Source organism: Chlorocebus sabaeus, chromosome 19 (genome assembly GCF_047675955.1).
Source record: "Chlorocebus sabaeus isolate Y175 chromosome 19, mChlSab1.0.hap1, whole genome shotgun sequence".
Classification (NCBI taxonomy): Eukaryota; Metazoa; Chordata; class Mammalia; order Primates; family Cercopithecidae; genus Chlorocebus; species Chlorocebus sabaeus.
Genome location: NC_132922.1, coordinates 18,007,988 through 18,029,417, shown reverse-complemented (window position 1 = coordinate 18,029,417; position 21,430 = coordinate 18,007,988). Strand labels below are relative to the sequence as shown.

The following is a 21,430-nucleotide window of genomic DNA, read 5'->3' as shown; positions in this document are numbered from 1 at the left end:
AGCTACTTGGGAGGCTGAAGCAGAAGAATTGCTTGAACCCTGGAGGTGGAGGTTGCAGTGAGCCGAGATTGTGCCACTGCACTCCAGCCTGGGCAACAGAGTGATACTCTGTCTCCAAAAAAAAAAAAAAATAGAATGCAACAGTGATAGTAGTGATTCAGCTTCAGTAGGTTCTTGCGGGCTGGGAATAAAGATCTGAGATGGCCAGATCCTTCTCTTTCTCAAAAAGGTGGGAATTACAGATTTTTATGAGAAATTTTCTGGATGTAATTGTTGGTAGCTATTTTCAATTCTGGTTGATGTCATGCAGACTGAAGAAAAACACATCTGTTCAGCCACATCCAGCCCTTGGGCCTCCAATCTGCATCCAGTGGTCTACTGCATGCAGGGCTCTGGGCTGGGCCTCCAGGAGAGTGTCTGTTCATAAGAGGGTCATGGTCAAGTGAGGGAGACAGACACACTGACTTCAGCGAAGCATCACAGGGCCTGCAACTGAATTGGGTAGAGGGTACTATGGGAGAGGAAGGGCTGCTTCTATCTGAAGAGGAAGGAGGGAGAGTGAGGAAGGGCTGCAGAGAGAACTGACATCCAAAGTGAGTCTTGCAAGATGAGCTGGAGTCAGAAGTGGACAAGGTTTGGAATGGAACTGCTGGTAGGAGGGCTGGTAGCAGCAAAGGAAGGGAGACCCGGGGAAGCAGAATGTGTCTGAGGAGCAAGAAGTTCCAGTGTGCTGGTCCCAAGGACAGGAAAGGAAAGAGCAAGATGGGCTTGGAGGGAGAGGAAGGGAGGGTCTTGATGGGATAGCCATGAACGGATCTTGGATTGATCCTGGGGACAAGAAAAACCGTGAGAGTTTGTTATGAATTGAAAAATGTAACCTCCAAAAAGATATGTTCAATGCCTCCCCCTTGGTCCCTGTGAATGTGACCTTATTTGGAAACAGGGTCTTTGCAAATGTAATCGAGTTAGAATGAAGTCAGTGGATTAGGGTGGGCTTTAATCCAATGACTGGTGTCCTTATAAGAAGAGGAAGTTTGGACACAGACACACAGAGAATGTCGCGTGATGCTGGAAGTAGAGGTTAAAATTGGGAAGGCCCAGGATTACAAGCAACCACCAGAAACTGGAAGAGATAAGGAAGGACCCTCCTTCCCTCGAGTCTTCACAGAGATGCAGCCCCGCCGACACTCTGGAGGCAAGAAGACGGGGTACGGTGCTGTTGGAACAGCACAGGCAAGAGTTTTCAGGAGCCTCAACTAAGGCTCACCCTCTCCCCTGTTCTAAGCTTTGCATTTTATTGATTGATTGATTGATTGATTGATACGGAGTTTTGCTCTTCTTGCCCAGGCTGGAGTGCAATGGCACCCAATCTCAGCTCACCGTAAGCTCCACCTCCTGGGTTCAAGCAATTCTCCTGCCTCAGCATCCCGAGAAGCTGAGATTACAGGCATGTGCCACCACACCCGGCTAATTTTGTACTTTTAGTAGAGACGGGGTTTCTCCATGTTGGTCAAGCTGGTCTTGAACTCCTGACCTCAGGTGATCCACCCGCCTCGGCCTCCCAGCTTTGCACTTCTAAATGGGCAGAATGTTTAGAAGCTCAACAGGGGTCTTGTCTGGTTATCCATTCCACTCATTCAACAAATGCTCTCTGAGTGCTTCTGTGGAGCCAAGGCAGATAAGCCAAATGCCCGTCCCGAGGAAGGCGCCAGCTTCCTTCCCCGGCCCATCTGTCTCAGCCTGCTTGGCCAGCCATAAACTTAACAACAGATTTTATTTTCTCATAGTTCTGGAGGCTGGATGTCCAAGTTCAAGGCTTTGGCTGGTGAGGGCTCTCTTGCTGGCTTGTAGACAGCCACCTTCTCACTGTGTCCTCATGTAGCCTTTCCTTTGTGTGCATGCAGGAGTGTGGAGAGATGGACTAGGGAGCAAGTTCTCTGGAGTTTCTTCTTATAAGGACACTAATCCTATGAGATCAGGTCCCACCCTTATGACCTTGTCTAATCTGAATACCTCCTTACAGGCCCTATCACTAAATACAGCATGCACTGGAGGTTGAGACTTCAACATGAATTTTAGGGGGACATAATTCAGTCCTTAGCACCGTCTGAGCTACAAATACCTGTGGGATGCCAAGAGAGTGGTGACCTGGTCCTCCCTGTCCCCACTTCCCATAGCAGATAATTGTCGATGAGGAGGGTGAGAGAGGCAAAAATACCCCTTCTCCTTTGCATTGCAGCAGGGAGTACATGTATGCTTAGCCTAATGCATCCTCTAGTCTGCGCAACCCAGAAGGGTGGCCCCAGTCACACAAACTTGGCAACCCACCAACCTCAAGGTATCATGGTAGTACAGCCATAAGTCCTTGGGATCAGGAGTTCTGCTGCCAAGGCTACATTCTGCCACTTCCTGTATGTGACCCTTTGGGATAATCCCGGCACCTCTCAGAGCCTCAGTTTCCCTTTATGTAAAACAGGGTGATTAACAATAACAGCTGTTTCTGAGTACCTGCTAAGGGTTTAGTATCTGTCGTCAGCTGAAAAATGGCCTTTCCAAAAGATATTCATGCCTAATCCCTGAAACCTGTGAATGTTACCTCCTGTGGCCAAGAAAAAGGAAGCGGCAGGGCGCTGTGGGTGGTAGAGGTTTACTAACATGATTAAGTGAAGGACCTAGAGATGAGGAGATTATCCTGGATCATCCAGGTGGGCCCTAAATATCATCATGTGTATCCTTATACGAGGCAGGGAGAGAGAGATCTGGTGCCCTCACAGAGGACAAGGCCAGGCAGATGGCAGCAGAGGTCAGAGCTTTGTGTCCACAAGCCGAGGAACTTATGGACAGTCATCAGAAACAGGAAAGGATCTCCTCTCAAGCCTCTAGAGGGAGCACAACCCTGGCGACACCTTTTTTGCAGCCCGGTGAGACCAGTTTGGGACTTCTGGCCTCCAGAAATGTGAGGGAATAAATTTCTGTCATTTTAAGCCACTCGGTGCATGGCACTTTCTTATGGCAGCCCAAGGAAAGAAACACACACCCATTATCTCGATAAACCCTCAAAGTCACTCATGAGGCAATAAGATATTCATGTCTTACCGGGTGCCAGGTAGTGTTCATTCAATATTCACAACAGCACTAGGAAGCAGATACTGTCAACATCCCATTTTACAGATTAAGAATTGCCACTCAGAGAAGTGATGTAGCTTGCCTAAGGTCACAGAGCGGGCACCTGTGCCAGGCTTTGAATGAGGGGTCTGGCTCCAAGTCGCTGCCTTAGGCCACCTTTAGGCGAGTTCTCTGCACCAGAGTTGATGCTCTGTCTCCTGAGCCAGCCACGCAGCCTTGAGCAATGGCTTACCACGTTCCCTCTGTACTATCCTAAGTGGCCTCTTCTGGGATCCCATGAGGATCAGATGGGACGGAGGGCATGAAAAGCATTTTGTAAACTGTAAAGTGCAGTGCAAGGAGGAGGCATAAAAATTCAAAGTGGAAGCAAACCTGCTTACCTGGCTGGGCAAGGCGAGGCTACCCTGGTCATCACTGAGATAGGTGGGGGCACCAGCAGCAGGCGCCACCCCGTATCCCTTGAGCACACACAGGAAAGTTTCTAAGCCTGGAAGTGCCCATGGGTGACCTCACAGATGTTACCACCCAGAACCATGATGCTGACCTGACAGCATGATCACTGGATGTCTGTCATGTGAGTTCTTCAAGCCTGAATCCAGACTTGTACCAGCTCATCAAGCACCTCCATATACCCTTCTCCATGGGTTTCAAATTCAGAACCAATTCCTCCCAGAATCACTGAATTTCTTTAGCTGTAATGACTCCTTCATTCCACAGAGAAGAAGACAGGCAGCAACATTTAGTGACTGATCCAAGACCACACAGCTAGTATATTCTATCGAAAGCATCCTTCATGTCCTAGCTGTGGGTCTTGGTATTCTCAGCCCCCCATTCATTTCAGGCAGCTGGAAATTCTTTCTGGTTGGGAGAACCTAAGAAGGGGAAACCAGCATTTGGGCACATTAGATTTCATTTCATGGCCTGGAGCCAGTCCACTCCCTCTTTTTTTTTTTCTCCCAATTATTATCACACAGAAACCTGTTTAGGAAAAAAAGTCCTTACTTGGTGCAATATTGTCCCCAATATGTTGGGAGGGACTTTACTTCAGTGGCTCTGTCAGAGCCCCAGACGCCAAGTCTATCTAAACATTCTGTCATCAGTTCATCATTTTTGCATCCATCCATCACTCATTCACTAAACTTACTGAGCTCCTATGTGTCAGGTACCGTGCTAGACCCTGGGATATAAAGAATATCCCCCAAAGAACCCTCAGATTTACAGGGAGAGAGAGACAAGAAAATAAATAATTGCAGCATTTCTGAACCTCACATATTAGCTTTTCTTGCTTATGATTTTTGTCATTTTCTTGTTATAGTTTACTCTTCATATTTACTTAGTATTTTCTTTGAATTGACTCATTTTTTTTCTGTCTTACTTAAATGCTAGCTTTGGGTTCACCCTAAGCAATAATATCCATGAATTCATGGGTTTAATTGGCTAGTTTTCTCTGACTACATGTTGTACTAAAAAGTTTAACTATTAAATAAAGAGTTCCTGGGATGCCACCTGAAACCATCCTGCACTTCGGAGGTATGTGAAGCTTTCACTGGGAAACACTACATAATTGCTAAGGAGGCCCCTACGTGTTAGAACAGAGTCTGCCAGCTGCCACTTCAAGAGGACAATGCTTTTATCCTATCAAGTGCTGGTTGGTAAGACACGTTAGGATTAACAGTTTGATAAACAACATCTCAAGGCAGGACGTTCTATGGCAGGAAGCAGGTAAATCTGTGCCTTTCACTCAAGGATCTCAGAAACATTAACTTCTCAGTTTTCACGCCCTCTAAGTGGGAGACAAGGCTATTCTCATGCCTAATTTTCTAGACCAGAAGCTACAGGCAAAGGTGATCTGTGATGTAAGACTGCATTTTAAAAAATTAATTTATTATTATTATTATTATTTTTGAGACAGAATCTCGCTCTGTTGCCAGGCTGGAGTGCAGTGGTGCGATCTCGGCTCACCACAACCTCTGCCTCCCAGGTTCAAGCAATTCTCCTGCCTCAGCCTCAAGAGTAGCTGGGATCACAGGCACACCTCACCATGTCCAGCTAATTTTTGTATTTTTAGTAGAGACAGGGTTTTACCATGTTGGCCAGGCTGGTCTCGAACTCCTGATCTTGTGATCCACCCACCTCGGCCTCCCAAAGTGCTGGGATTACAGACGTGAGCCACTGCGCCCGACCAAGACTGCATTTTTTAAATCTCCTGTTTCCATCACAACACAATGACGGGTGGTATTCCCGTGGGAGCCAGTCTCAGGATTTACGCTTAGTGAAGCGTAATCCCCAGGGCTTGGATTTAATTGCAGCCCCCCCTAAGAAAGCACATCAAAATGCAAGCAAAAGAGGATGACATTATTTTGAAGACAACCTTCAACATACCTTAATGTATTTCTTAATAAGAAAGCAACACACAAACTCCAGGACTTTTACTATCAATAATAAAAACTGATTTGTAACACTTAGCTCCAAATAAATGAATATATCATTGTATTGGGTACTTCTCATTTCCTTTATTAATTTATTCCATAAATATTTACTGAGCACCTCTTATGTGCCCAGCTTGCTTTAGGCACTGGGGTTAGAATGATGGCTCAAGACAGACATAGTCCCTACCTTCATACTGCCAGTGAGGGACGCTGACATTAATCAAATAATCATCCAAATGAATGTAAAATGTGATGTGTGGCCACAGAGGATTGATAGCAATGGTGAATGATGGATTTAAAATATGAAGCAACGAGCCAGGCATGGTGGCTCACACCTGTAATCCCAGCACTTTGGAAGGCCGAGGCAGGTGGATCACTTGAGGTCAGGAGTTTGAGAACAGCCTGCACAACACGGCGAAAACCTATCTCTACTAAATATACACAAATTAGCCGGGCATGATAGTACACGCCTGCAGTCCCAGCTACTCAGGAGGCTGAGGCAGGAGAATCACTTGAACCCGGGAGGCGGAGGTTGCAGTGAGCCGAGATGGCGCCACTGCACTCCAGTTTGGGCAACAGCGTGAAATTCTATCTCAAAAAACAAAAACAAACAAACAAACAAAATATGAAGCAACCACAGGAGAAACATCACTAGTCACCCCTCATTAAGTTTCTTGCACAAACTAGGTTGTCTCATTTAATCTTCGCTGCAACTCTCCGAAGCAGGCATTATAAACAATTATTAATTGTTTTAATAAAATAAAAACAATTTTATTGCCCATTATTTTAAGTGGGCAATAAAATAATGCCCACTTTACAAGAGAGGAAACCTTGGCTCAGAGCCGTGTAATGACTTACCCAAGGGCACTCAGCTAGTGGCAGAGCTGGGAATCAAACCCAAGCTGTGCTTTTCCCCCAAATGCCCAGTCTCCCCAGGAGATGCATGAATAGGAAAAACAAGACCTTACATGCTTTGCAAGTTACTACCGTGATGTCCTTGCTAGCAACTCCTCCATGCTTTAGTACCATCGAGGGTCGAGGTTGGGCAAGTGCTCGAACCTCCATTCTGCCCTGGGATAACCTGGGCAGAAAAGCCAAACACGGCAGGGGAGCGGGAACAAAACGCTCCCTCTTAAGGTGAGACTGCGCAAGCCTCTGCATCTGCCTCCAGGCCTTGCCAAGGCCCACAGAGAAATGGCCTGCCCTGAAGGTTGCAGTGAGCTGAGATTGCGCCACTGCACTCCAGCCTGGGTGACAGAGTGAGACTCCGTCTCAAAAAAACAAAACAAAACAAAACAAAACAAAACAAACCAGAAATGGCCTGCCCTGACTGAGCCCGAAGCCTTCTGCCCTGATCTCTGTTTTGCTTTGTGTATCTGTCTGGCTACAAAGGAAGCAGCTGCCAGCTCACTCGTGTGGGACGCCACGTCTGGTTTGTGCTTTGCTGAACTGTGCTGGAATTTCACAGGCTGCAGCTGGCCCTGGGGGGAACCAGGAGGTGAATGAGAGAAGTGTCTCAGGAGTGTTGTTCTTGGGGGGTAAAATTACAGGTGATCGGACAACTGCTGTAGGAGATGGAGACAGAGCAGCGCCTGAGTCGACTCGAAAACCAGAGGGCCTCTGTGCAGTGCGCTGTCGGCCACTCTGCTTTCCTTTTCGCATCTCTGCAGCCCTTGGTATTTTCTACCTGTGTTATCAGAGAATCTCTGCCTGAGGACCCTGGAAATTTCTGTCCCCATCTCCATCCTTAGAAGCCTTTCCACAAAGAGCTTTGTAATTCACCAAGTACCTTGCATATGGGAGGGATTACACCTTGACCTCAAATATTTGCTGTTTTCATCACTGGCTCAGAGCCTGGGCACTGAAATGACACTGCCTCGTTGGAATCCTGGCTCCCTGACTTACCAGCTGCATGACCTTGGACAATCTACTGAACTTCCTGTGCCTTAGTTTCTTTATCCTTAAAATGGAGGTAGTAATAATATTAACCACACTGTAGGTAGGCTTGTTACTATGAGCATTAAATGATTTCATGTAGGTAAGGCACTTAGCAGTACCCAACATGATAAGCACTTAAAGAGATCAACTTGATATTATCATTGCCTGCCCGCCTGCCCGCCTGCCTTCCTTCCTCCCTCCCTCCTTCCTTCCTCCCTCCCTCCTTCCTTCCTCCCTTCCTCCCTCTCTTCCTTCCTTCCTTCCTTCCTCCCTCCCTCTCTTCCTTCCTTCCTTCCTCCCTCCCTTCCTTTCTCCCTCCCTCTCTTCCTTCCTTCCTTCCTCTCTCACACCCTTCTCTTTCTTTCTCTCTTTTTTCTTTCTCTCCCTTCCCTCCCTTCCTTCCTCTCTCTCATCTCCTTCTTTCTTTTTCTCTCTTTTTTCTTTCTCTCCCCTCCTTCCCTCCCTTCCTCCCTCTCTCCCTCCCTTCGTTCCTTCCTCCATCCATCCCTCCCTCCCTTCCTTCCTCCCTCCCTCCCTCTCTTCCTTCCTTCCTCTCTCTCACCCTCTTCTCTTTCTTTCTTTTTTCTTTCTCTCCCCTCCCTCCCTCCCTTCCTCCCTCCCTTCCTTCGTTCCTTCCTTCCTCTCACCCCCTTCTCTTTCTTTCCTTCTTTCTCTCTGTTTTTTCTTTCTCTCCCCTCCCTCCCTTCCTCCCTTCCTCCCTCTCTCCCTCCCTTTGTTCCTTCCTCCCTCCCTCTCTTCCTCCCTCCCTCCCTCCCTTCCTTCCTCCCTCCCTCCCTCTCTTCCTTCCTTCCTCTCTCTCACCCCCTTCTCTTTTCTTTCTCTCTTTTTTCTCTCCCCTCCCTCCCTTCCTTCCTCCCTCTCTCCCTCCCTTTGTTTCTTCCTCCCTCCCTCCCCTTCATCCTCCCTTCCTCGCTTCCTCCCTTCTTCCTTCTCTGCATCCCTCCTTTCATTAAAAAAACTTTTAAAATTGTATAAAGCACTGGAACTACCAAGACCTGCAAGGCTCAATAGCTCGTAGTCTTGTATAAGGTTCCACAGACAGAAAGTAGACTCACTGGGAAGTTCTATCTTTTAGGAATTCACTCTTGTCTGACTCCTCTCTCATCTTCCCTCTCATCCTCATGGTGCCTAACATAGTACCTTATACAGCAAGTACATCCTCAATAAATCCCTGAGAGCCTGAACAGACGATGGTGGTTAAGGACACAAAGCTTAGAGAGCAGAGCTACGTGGGTTTAAATCCTGACTCTATCACCAATAGGCTACATGGCCTTGGGCGAGTTACCTAACCTCTCTGGGTTTCAGTTTTCCCCACCTATAAATTGGCATTACAATAATGCACTTACCACACAGGGCTGGGCTAAGGCTTAAAGGAATTAATAATAAATACTGATATCAGTGCTTGGCACATAGTAGGTGTTACTTAGGTGTTTGCTATTATTATTTTTGTTGTTGTTGTTGATTGGCTGAGCTAGGGCTGAGACACAATTTCTACTTAAGGGCCTCCCGGTTCATTTTCTGATACTTTTCTCCTCCAGGACTGCCTTAGGATCCTTGGGCACAGAGAACTGGATTTCTGAGTAGATTTACAGCAGACCATGCTTCTCCTCCTTTTTCATTCTCTTACAAAACAGTTTTCTTTTTTTAAACAGAACAGACAAGCAATGGCAAAGATTTCTTATTTCACAATGAAGTTTTCCTTCCATGTGTTCTCCTCTTTCTATCTTCTCAGAAGGTTGGTGTTTTTCCCCTTTGGAACTTTTTTTCTGAAGGAAAATTCCATAGTAAGAAGGAAACAAAATAAGTCTGAGACTTTGTAAATTTTTTTTTTTTTTTGACGAAGTTTCACCTTGTCACCCAGGCTGGAGTGAGATGGTATGATCTCGGCTCACTGCGAACTCCGCCTCCCAGGTTCAAGCTATTCTCCTGCCTCAATCTCCCAAGTAGCTGGGATTAGAGGCGGGTGCCACCACGCTCGGCTAATTTTGTATTTTTAGTAGACATGGGGTTTCATCATGTTGGCCAGGTTGGTCTCGAACTCCTGATCTCAGGTGATCCACCTGCCTCGGCCTCCCAAGGTGTTGGGATTACAGGTAAGATCCACGGCGCCTAGCCAGGCCTTGTAATTTTTTTTTTTCTTTTTGAGGCAGAGTCTTGCACTGTCTCCTGGGCTGGAATGCAATGGCACGATCTCGGCTCACCGTAATCTCCGCCTCCCAGGTTCAAGCGACTCTTCCACCTCAGCCTCCTGAGTAGCCAGGATCACAGGCACACGCCACCACAGCTGGCTAATGTTTTGTATTTTTAGTAGAGATGGGGTTTCACCATGTTAGCCAGGAAGGCCTCGATCTCCTGACCTCGTGATCCACCCGCATCAGCCTCCCAAAGTGCTGGGATTACAGGCGTAAGCCACCACGCCCAGCCCAGGCCTTGTAATTCTAACAGAGGATTAGCTTCCCTCAGCCTACGGCTCTGGGCCCTGAAGGATGAGCAGGAGTTAATGAAGCGATTCTCTATTGAGAAGGAGCAATTCTCTATTGAGAAGCAATTCTCTATTGAAAGGAATTAGTTAAGCAATTCTCACTGAAGCGTCCCAGAGAGTAGTGAGACCAGAACCTGTTATTCCCATTAAACAGTATGGGAATTGAAGATCTGGGGAAGCTAGGTACTTAATCTTAGTCCACAGCAGAGAACTAGGCTCAATGATTCCCTTCTTATCTTTACTTAGTTTCTCGGACAGTCACTAAGACCAGGTTTCTCCTGTGCTTCCTCTCTTGATGGAGGTTTATATTGCCTGGATGCCTGACTTGGAAGTTCATGGTGCAGTTCGGGGCCTTGAAACAGGTGAGTATGACACATAACAGACCTGTGGCCTCAGTTGGAGAGACACTAGAGAAGGCTATCGACTGGGGCCAATTGGAGTGCACTTGCTTCATCTAACCTGGACAGCTTCTTCTAAGCCCCTGCTAAGGAATTCCTTGCCATGTGGACCCGGAGCTTCTGGTTTTTCAGGAGAAGCTGGAAACTGGAATTATTGAAAATCTGAATTTTTCTGAAAGTTTGTGAATTACATTTTAAAATGCTGCATGAACCAAACAAAAGACGTCGGTGGGTCAAATCCAGCCTTGAGATTGCTAGTTTTTACCTGGTTTTTAATCTTCGGATTTAAGAGGGCTTAGAGGATGTCTTGTCCACCGTTCTTTACCATGCTGGACTCCCCCCTGCACCATCTCTGAAATACAGCTGCTCAGCCTCCAATTCAAATACCCCTGCTCTCTACTGCTACGGGTTTGAAGTTCACCAGAACGCACAGTTTTACTTGCTCTTTATCATTATAAACCCCCAATCTACCCTCTGGCAGCTTTCACACTTTGGTCCTAGTGTCTTTTGGGGGAAACTAAACAAACCAGTCTCATCTTTGGCATGAATTCAAGAGCCAAACTGCCTGGATTCGACTCCCAGCAACACTACAACTGTGTCGTGGTAGGTATGTGACTTGAACTATCTGTGCCTCAGTTTCCTTACCTGTAAAAAGAGGATGATAATGGTATTTACCTTACCAAGTTGGATGAGGTTTAAGCAAGCTAATATACTCAAAAGTCCTTGTTAAGGCAATGTAAGTGTTTGTTATTTTTTCCTCTTTCTTGGGTTAAACTTCACAAGTGCTTCCAACTATCTCCAGACCCTGTGTTTTCTGGGGCTTTTGCCATTCTCTTTACTCGGTTTGGGGGGTGAGCCAATGTGCCTCCCTTGATCCCTGACTCCTGGTGTTCATAACCTTGCCTCATCCCTCCACCTTGAGGGATGGTGGGGTTTGTGATATGCTTTTGACCAATAGAAAATGGCGCAGGTGACAGGGCATACACGATTATGTGAATATGAACAACCATGTTACATGAGACTGGAATGCCCATCATGGCAGGAGGCACTTTTTCCTGCTGGCTTTGAAGAAGCAGGTTGCCGCATGGTGAGCTGCCTGTGGAGATAATTGCATGGCAAGAGAATGAGGGTGAATTCCAGCTCGCAGCCAGGTAGAAACCGAGGAACCAAGTGTTGCCATCAATCAGGTGAGTGAGGAAGTAGGTGCCTCCTCAGTCAAGTTCCAGATGAAACTGCACCCCTGGCCAACATCTTAGTTTCAGCCTCGCAGAGGAGCCAGCTAAGCCATGTCCAGACTCTTGTCTCACAGAGATCGTGAGAGAATAAATATACGTTATGGTAAGCTGCAAAGTGTATGGCAACATTGTCATGCAGCAATACATAGGTAACTAACAACAATGGTAACTCTCCCTCACCTACCTTACTTTGGAAGTTCTCTAATTATGTCAGTGTCCTATTTAAAATGGAAGTTCTGGAAGAGAAGAGCATATCGCGGCAGGCATTATTTGCACACTGCATGAGGTGTGGCCATAAAATAATGTTGCTGATTTTCTACTGGGCACGAGAGAACAAATGCATGCAAATACTCCTGTTTATACCAGGGCAGGGCTTGAGACTCAACTGTGTACAAAGCACTGGGCTGGATCTTCTGAGGAGAGGAGCCTTCTCTCTCCTTCTTGCCTCCAGGTATGATCACTTGGTACCAGTGATGGTGGCAGCTGATCTGTTTTCCCTCCTAATTCTCTTCCCTCTTTTTGTTACTTTTCTTTATTGAAGAGGAGGCAGAGGAAGAAAAAAAAAAAAGGACAAAAAAACATGTGAATGCATATGGTCTGTTACAGCTGGAGGGGATGAGAGGGGTCATTCAGTGTAGCTCCGTGTTGTGGAGGGTTATACAGAGACTCCATGGCTCCTAAGTGCCAGAGCCAGGGTCAGAATGCCTTTGACACTTGGCCTGGTGCTCTTTCCTTCAATTAAAACCTGCCATTTTTTTTCCTTGTGAGTACTAGGAAGTTGACACCATGCTTCCGGGTACAGTCTCGGGTGCTATATGTTGTCAGAGGGTCCCTCTTACTTTCTTTTTGTTCTTGGCCAAAGGGATTCCCTCCTCTGAACCTCAGTCTCCTTCTCTATCAAATGGAGTCCTGGGGGGCTGATGGAATAACAGACGCATGGCTCCCAGAAAGTGGGAGAGAAGCACTTGGCTTGCTCCCATTAGTGTGTTCTTCTGCGAGGATTTCAAATGCTCGTGCCTCCCACTGTGCACTCCGGTGTTGGGAAAACATTTATTGTGCCTGACACTTTCCCAGAGAATGTTTTCCCAGATGAAAAGAAAGTAGCCAAACTTTCCCCTTCCCTGATTACCTTAACTAAAGGAGCCCCTATATGCTCCCCGTCCCACAAGTTACTCTGTCTTCTCATCTTTATTGCACTCATGACCCTCTGAGATGGTTTATCCATCTGTTTCCATGTCCACCATGCCAACGCAAGCTCTCTCAGCTCTCAGAACAGGACCGTGTCTGTCTTGCTTCCTGCTCTGTCTCTGTACCCAGAACAGGGTCAGGCCTGGCTTAGGGGCTCAGTAAATAAAGGCTGAATGAATGACAGAACTTGTCTTGCTTTTGCCTATGAGACTTGGCCTGAGAAGAAGAGGGAGAAATCCAAGGAATTCAAACCACTTCAAAGGAGAAGAAGAAGAGAAAAAAATACAGCATTCTAGCAAGATACAATCCCATTTACTTACTGCACACTTTCCACATCCCAAGCAGTGCTTGGCCCTTAGGGCTCCCATTTAATTGGGATAGCTCATTTAATTCTCATATCTGCCATATGAGGTGGGTGCTGTCAGTGTCCTTATTTGTAGCCAAGGAAGCTGAGGTCCAGAGAAGCAAAATCTTCTGCATAAGAGCACACAGTGAGGTACAGTTAGGGTTTGGAATGCAGGCTTGTGTACCTCCAGGGCTGAACTGCTCCATACTGCAAAAGTTAATGGTGCCTTTATTTCTAGGAAGTACATAATGAAATATTCAGGGGCCCAAGGGCATCACGTCTGCAACTTATTCTTTTTTTTTTTTTTTTTTTTTTTGAGATGGAGTCTCGCTCTGTTGCCCAGGCTGGAGTGCAGTGGCGCGATCTCAGCTCACTGCAAGCTTCGCCTCCCGGGTTCACGCCATTCTCCTGCCTCAGCCTCCCAAGTAGCTGGGACTACAGGCACCCGCCACCACACCCGGCGAATTTTTTGTATTTTTAGTAGAGACGAAGTTTCACTGTGTTAGCCAGGATGGTCTCAATCTCCTGATCTTGTGATCCGACCACCTCAGCCTCCCAAAGTGCTGGGATTACAGGCGTGAGCCACCATGCCTGGCCCTGCAACTTATTCTTAAACAGCCTAAAGGAGGGGGGATTTAGTAATATGTTAACATTTGGGGAATCTGGGTAAAAGGTATCTGGTAATTCTCTGAACTATTCTTGCAACTTTTCTGTAAGTGAATTACATCAAAATAAAACACTTTCAAAAGCCCATGGTGGGAAGAAGATGAGACTCGTGTCATGGGATGAAAGGCACAGGTCCTGCTTGGCTACAATAAGGGATGGGAATGGGAGGCTGGGGCAGACTCGGGGGGCGCTGGAAGGACCCGGCTTCATCAGGGAGGCAGTGTTCAACATGGATAGGACCAGTGATGATACTGTGTCTTTAACAAAGTCTACCCATACTTTAGCATCCCCAACGTGCCAACTTCTATTTTTTTTTTTTTCTCCCTCTGTTACTCAGGTTAGAGTGCGGTGGTGTGATCTCGGCTCACTGCAGCCTCTACCTCCTGGGCTCAAGTGATTGTCCTATCTCAGTATCCTGAATAGCTGGGATTACAGGTGCGCTCCACCACGCCTGGCTAATTTTTGTATTTTTAGTAGAGACAGGGTTTCACCATATTGGCCAGGCTGGTCTCAAACTCCTGACCTCAAGTGATCCACCTGCTTTGACCTCCCAAAGTGCTGGGATTACAGGCGTGAGCCACTGCGCCTGGCCTGAAGGTGCCAACTTCTAAATCCAGCCTGTTTATTCCTGTAATTACCCACAGGCAAGCACAGAGGTGATTAGGAAGAGCATCTTTCTCCCACGATGTGGTTTCCCTCCAGGGTCCATGTACCACACCACCCTCTCCATCCTGAGACAGGAGGGGGGCATTGAGTGCTGGGGCTTTATGCACTTGTCACGTAACTGTCCTTTGAGGAAGTGGAAGCAAACACCCTCGACACATGTAAGAAAGTGTCTGGAGAGGGTAATGAGCTTATCCTAGGCCACGCAGGTGGCAGAATTGAACTAGAACACCAGTGTCGTGGTTCCCAAGTGCTTACTTTCTTATTTCTTTCTACCACCATCATTTCAGTACTAAAAGACTCACAGTTAGCCTTGAATCCAGAGTCCTTCCCTTGTAGTACAGATACCATCTTTCTACTGCTTTCTTTTCTTTCTTTCCTTTTTTTTGAGATGGAATCACGATCCCTAGCCCAGGCTGGAGTACAGCGGCACGATCTCAGCTCACTGCAATCTCCGCCTCCCAGGTTCAAGCGATTTTCCTGCCTCAGCCTCCCGAGTTGCTGGGATTACAGGCATCCACCACCACGCCTGGCTAATTTTTTGTACTTTTAGTAGAGACGGGGTTTCACTATGTTGGCCAGGCTGGTCCCAAACTCCCAACTTCAAGTGATACACCCGACTCAGCCTCCCAAAGTGCTAGGATTACAGGCGTGAGCCACCACACCCAACCCTTTCTACTGTTTTCTAGAGTAGCTGTCTATGGAGGAAGGTTATACCCACCCATCCTAAAATATGTGCTTTGAGATCATATAGACCTCAGTGACATCACTTCCTATTGGTGCCCTTGAGCAAGTGACTTAACCTCCCTGAGCTTCAGTTTTCTCATCTGGAAAATGAGGATGATGATGTCTACCTCATTGGGTTGTTGTGAAGATTCACTATTTCAAAAAAAATATTTATTGAGCCTTGATCTGGGATACTGCGGACAGAGCAGTGACTAAGACAGGCGTCTTGAACTGTTTTCTTTGTGCAATTAGAAACACTAATTATTGAGAATTAAAGGACAATTAACAAACATTTTAATAAGTTTTTTTCAGATACTGATAAGCCCAAAAAAGAAAAATCCTTCTGAAAAATGAGACACTGGGAGGCGCCAGTGAATGGGGGTGGCTGTGCTCCTCCGCTAGGGCACACCTCCCCAAGAAGGTAATACGTGAGCTGGAAGCTGCAGAATTAGAAGGATCTGGCTGGCCATGGCAAGACCTGGGAGGGGCAGAGGGAGGGTCAGAGCAGTCCTGGAGTTGGGACTGAGTTTGGCTTGGTTAAGGGACGAAAAGGAGGCCAGTGTAGTGTAAACACAAGTGAGAGTGGGAGAGACACGGACAGTCACAGCAGGGGCAATGTCGTGCTGGGGCCAGAAGGCCAAGGCATTTAGACTTCATTTTAAGTGCATTAGGGATCCACCATAGAGTTTCGAGCAGAAGAGTAATATGATCTCATTTTTTTTTTCTCTTGAAATTGGATAATACAGTCGGCCCTCTGTATCTGTGGATTCCACATCGGGATTCAACCAACCATGGATGGAAAATATTTGGAAAAAACAAACAATAAAAAATAACAATACGATTATTAAAAAAAAAAAAAAAATCCAAGAATTTGGCCAGGTATGGTGGCTCACGCCTGTAATCCCAGCACTTTGGGAGGCTGAGGTGGACAAATCACAAGGTCAGGAGTTCGAGACCAGCCTGGCCAACATGGTGAAACCCCATCTCTACTAAAAATACAAAACGTTAGGTGGGCATGGTGTCGTGCACCTGTAATCCCAGCTACTCCGGAGGCTGAGGCCGGAGAATCGCTTGCAACCAAAAGGTGGAGGTTGCAGTGAGCAGAGATCGTGCCACTGCACTCTAGCCCCAGCGACAGTACAAGACTCCATCTAAAATAACAATAATAATAATATGAATTTAAAAATACAGTATAACAACTACTTACATAGTATTTACATTGTATCAGATATTATAAGTAATCTAGAGATGATTTAAAGTATGTGGGAGGATGTGTGTAGATTATGTGCAACTACTATACCATTTTCTATCAAGGATTTGAGCACCTGTGAGAGTCCTGGAATCAATGTTATTAACACAGGACCTGAAACATGGTAGATATTTAATAAAGAACAGCTTTATTATTGTTTGTCATTCTTAGGCATTGCCACTAGTCATTACGGACTTCTAGAAGGTGGGCAGCCTGTGCCTACCTTCATTCTAGAGGCATGCACCTTGGTGCACCCACCTGCCTGGGGAAAGGGGAGAGGAGTAGGAGCAACTTCGGACACTTCTGACTTCCTCCCTCCTCCTTGTCACATGTCCCCCTCCCCCTACAAGCCAGATGCCAGTCACCTCTGCCAGGCCAAGGGGCGGCCAGGGTAGGATCACTGGGCCCCTCTCCAGCTGGCTCTGGCTCCAGGCCTCTGAGCCGCCTTTACTTTGCCTTAAAAATGCAAAGCATTCCAGCCATTTTAATTACTGGGCGTTGCATAAGCCAGCAACCAGTTCATACAAAGGAGCAACAGACAAAAAATGATTTTTCAACATGCCTTCAGCCTCTCCCCTTCTTTTCTCCTGAAACCAGCCCCCAATCACTGCCTCCCAGGCCTAGGAAAGCACTCCAGGTATGCACAATCTCTTTTCGAGTTTGTTGATGTGACATTAAGGTCTTTTTTCTCTAAATACTTGAGGCAAAAAGCAGTTCCAGCTACCTTCAAGTGTTTTGGAAAGTTACTGGTCATATTCCTACTTGACCCGCTAAGACAATCAGAGGACTCCATATTGTATACACTGAGAACTTTGTTATAAAACAGAGTTCAGTGTGCAGTGGATCTGTCCAGGCACCAATTCAGGGTGTTTTCAGTTCCTGAATGACCTTACTATAGGGTACTCCTAAGAAATGAACCCCAAACAGAATGTTCCAGCAATGCTTTTGTGTGGAGAATTATTAATACTTAAATATTTATGTGATTGGGGAAGCTTCCATGTTTCCTAATTCTGATTTTTCAGTAGCCTCTAAACTTTCTTAACTAAATTTAATCCAACAATTTGTTGAGGACCTACTGGGTATCAGTATTGTGTTACATTCTCGGAAGAGGAAATTCAATTAGCCCTGTCAATTAGCTCACTTTCTAAAGAGGGAAAGTTACACAGAAACTGACAATCCCAGTTCAGGGTGATGAACTTCAAGTCAGTTCATCTCTGATGGGTGCTTCCAGCTTGGGTGGCAGGGAAGGCTACTTGTAGATTGTCTTAATAATATTGACAGTGGCCATTCACTGACTGGCTGGCTCTGTGCCAGGAATTCTGCTAAACCCTTTCCACATATATCATCTTGTTTATTCCGTGTAATTCTGTGAGGTAGGTGCTATTGTTGTCCCTGTATTACAGACCAAGATACGTAGGCACAAGAAGGTTAAGTTACTTGTCGAAGGTAATGCAGTTAAGAAAAAGCAGTAGTGAGCTGGTAAATATTTAACAAGTAGCTCTATAGTACAAAGAACCCTCATTTGCAGTGTTTGCCAATTTCTGTGGTGTAAATACTTCCATCATATACAATTTTAAGTTACCAAGGTAATGCTCCTGAATGCAGTAGCACATCATTATATAAAATTTCCACCATACAGACACAACAGATGGAAGTTACCCTGAAAGCAGAGATAAGAGTATACTATAATAAATAATTAGGGAGTGAGGAGTTTCAAGTGTTCATTAATATAATTTATTCGTTATAACATATAATTAAATTAAACTTTATTTACTTATTTTTGAGACAGAGTCTCTCTCTGTCACTCAGGATGGAGTGCAGTGGCATGATCTCGGCTCGCTGCAACCTCCACCTCCTGGGTTCAAGCAATTCTTGTGCTTCAGCCTCCCAATTAGCTGGGACTACAGGCACGTAGTCTGTAGTCCCAGCTAATTGGGAGTATAAATACAAAAATTGGGAGTCCCAGCTAATTGGGAGTAAAAATACAAAAATATAATTTTTTTGTATTTTTAGTAGAGACAGGGTTTCGCCATGTTGGCCAGGCTGGTCTCAAACTCCTGGCATCAAGTTATTAACCTGCCTCCGCCTCTCAAAGTGATGGGATTACAGGTGTAAGCCACTGTGCCCGGCCAAAATTTTAAATAACGCCTATGTTTAATGACCGACTTGCAAAATTCTCGAACGTGTAACAATTGGCTCGGACAAGCCAGGGTAAGCCAGCTCCAGTGCAGCACTGGGGTCTCTAGAACCTTGCTCTTCACCATTGCAGACAAGTAAGGGTAGCTAGGAGAAAAGGTCAAGGGAACAGAATGAACAAAGACCTAAGATGTGACTACCAGAGAAAAGAAACACAATCACATTTAGTGTTCACAAAATCTTTTTAACTGATCACTAGAGTACACAGAGATAGTGAGGAGTGCAGGATGGGACGCTGAACTGGGAAACCTGGCTCCACCACTGATTAACTGTGTAACCTTGGCTACATTACTAAACGTTGCTGTGCCCAGTGTTCTTTTCCATAAAATGGGCATGATCATAACAGCCCCTACATCATAGAGTTGTGTGAATTACATACGTTTACACTTGCATATTACATAGAATAGGACCTGGCACATAGCAGCATTCAGTAAACATTAGTTACTTATTGTTTGATCTTTGCAGCTGCCCCTGTGAATTAGATGTTTGCCTTCACTTTATAGGGATTCAATTTATGCTTAGAGAGCAGTGGAGGAGGCTGGGGGAGACAGGACTCAAATGTTCTGATTCTAACTTCGGCGCTTACCCCAAGGGCTGGAAGGCATATTGACCTGGCTGAGGACTGTTCTCCAAGAGGGGCTGCCGACAAACTCGATGCCCGACTAAGTGTCGCTTCTGATGGGGGCCATATCTAATTAATGGTTCCTCACCCTTGATTGGCGGGTACAGGCATTCTGCGAAGAAAGACCCATCTGGTTTCAGAAACTGGGCATCTGACCTTTGCATCTCTTCTTACTTTCCAAATGCTCACCTTCTGCTTGAGAAGGCAGGGTGGTGGGGGGGTTAAGAGGATGGGCTGTGGCTTCCAATTCCAGCACCGTAGCATACTGGCGATGTAATCTTGAGTAAGTGACATAATCTCTGTGTACCTTAGTTTTCACTGCTGATGAAAAGGGATGACAATGGTGATCTCATCTACCTCATGGCTTTTGCTATAAGAATTGGTGCAAATTAATATATGCTAACTGCCTAGAAGAACACCTGGTACCCAGCAGGCACTCTGTAGGAATTAGTTATGACTATCAAGTGTTTTTTATTCTCTTTTGCCTCCTTTCTTACAACCCTTCTTTGAGTATTAATTACAAGGTCAAAGGGGATATAAGCACATGCTCTTTTTTTATAAACACAGGTCACTAGACTGTAGGCTACTTGAGGGCAGGAGCTGTTTTCATTCATCTTTATACCCCTGGGGCCACACCCTGGTATACATAGTGCTCAGTGAGAATTTACTATGTGCCAGGTGCTGTGCCATGCATCTTATTCAGCTTTCAGTGTTTGATCTTCATGAAAATTCTATGAAGTATGCATCTTTCCTCCCTTTTACCACGAGACAGCTGAGGCTCAGAGAGAGGTTAAGGAACTTGTTCAAGGTCACAGTGAAAAAGCAAAGAAGGATTAAAACTCAGGCTTATGACATCACAGGCCTTGGTTGGTTCCTAACCTCCCTGTTGGGCTGCCTTCTAGAATATTCCATGGGAAATTTTGAGAGATTGTTAAACCCAACCCACTTGCTTTTACATTTAAAGAAAGGAGTCATTGATTTACTCAAGGTCACACAGATATTTTATGTGGTAGGACTAGGATAATAACCTGGTATATTGCCTCAATCTCATGTTTGAAATTTCAGGAGGAAATGAAGCCAGGTTCATTAGCTGTTAAAATAGACTGATGAGGATGCCACCAGCTTGCCTCTGGGTTCTGGGCCCTATCTTTGTAATACAAATGTAAATTTCCTATGGCATCTATCAAAATTTTGAGTAAGGAAGGACACACCCACACCCTTAGAAATTGCCTGCCAAGTCACTTCTCCTGCCTTCTCTCCATTGCAAACCAAATGAAACAGAGACGCATCTCACTTGCCTGCTGATAAAGCCCCCTCCCTGGCCATCAGAGGTAGGTACTATGCTTCTCTCTGCTTGGCTGCATCAAGAGCTCTGAGCACTCAACGAGAACCCAAAAGATAAAAAGAAAATCACCAGTGCTGCAAATGCCCCAATGAACCTGTGGGCACATTGACTTTGACGTCTTCAGAAAGAGTGCTGGTTTGGAAAGAGACCCCTGCATCTGAATCACAGCTCTGCCACTTCCTTGCATGTAAGAAACTGAACATGCAATTTAACTTCTTTGAGCCTCAGTTTCCTTAAAATAGGCATAATACCATAATACCTAGTACCTATTATTAAGGGTTGTGAGGATTAGAGGGAATACTGTATTGAAAGTGCCTTGTACATAGCAGGTATTCAACTAATGCAAGCTCTTCTCTTTTACTCGTCTTAGAAACATTTTTCAGCTTATCATTCCAAGGTTGACGAGTTGCAGAGCAGGGAGATAATTATTTACTGATTATCTCTCATGGGCCCAGCACTGAATTAGAGCAGCCTGGAGTGACGGGAAGATGATGAGGTACTAAGGGGTCTGATTATTTGTTTGCTTCTGCCAATAATCTGGTGTCTACCTCTCTAGGCCTGTTTGTGTATCTGTAAAATGAGGGAGTTCAACTTGGTAACTCACAGCTCTCTCCTAGTTCTGACCTTCTGTCTTACCATGATATGAGTTCCTAAACACCTCCCTGTTGCCTGGTCGGATAGTTAGCTCTATGATCTCATGGCACACTTGACTATCCCACTGTAGTTCTTACCACCAACTATTATTTTCTTGTCTTTTTCTCCCGGAAGACTGGGAGCTCCTTGGGAACAGGTCTATGCCT

At 45.8% G+C, this 21,430-nt stretch overlaps 1 protein-coding gene across 2 annotated transcripts in view; it reads right to left on the bottom strand.

The window, feature by feature from the left end:
- SYN3 (synapsin III) overlaps positions 1–21,430 on the bottom strand; it is a 543,258-nt gene that overhangs the window by 260,273 nt on the left and 261,555 nt on the right. The gene's annotated exons all lie outside the window — the stretch shown is intronic.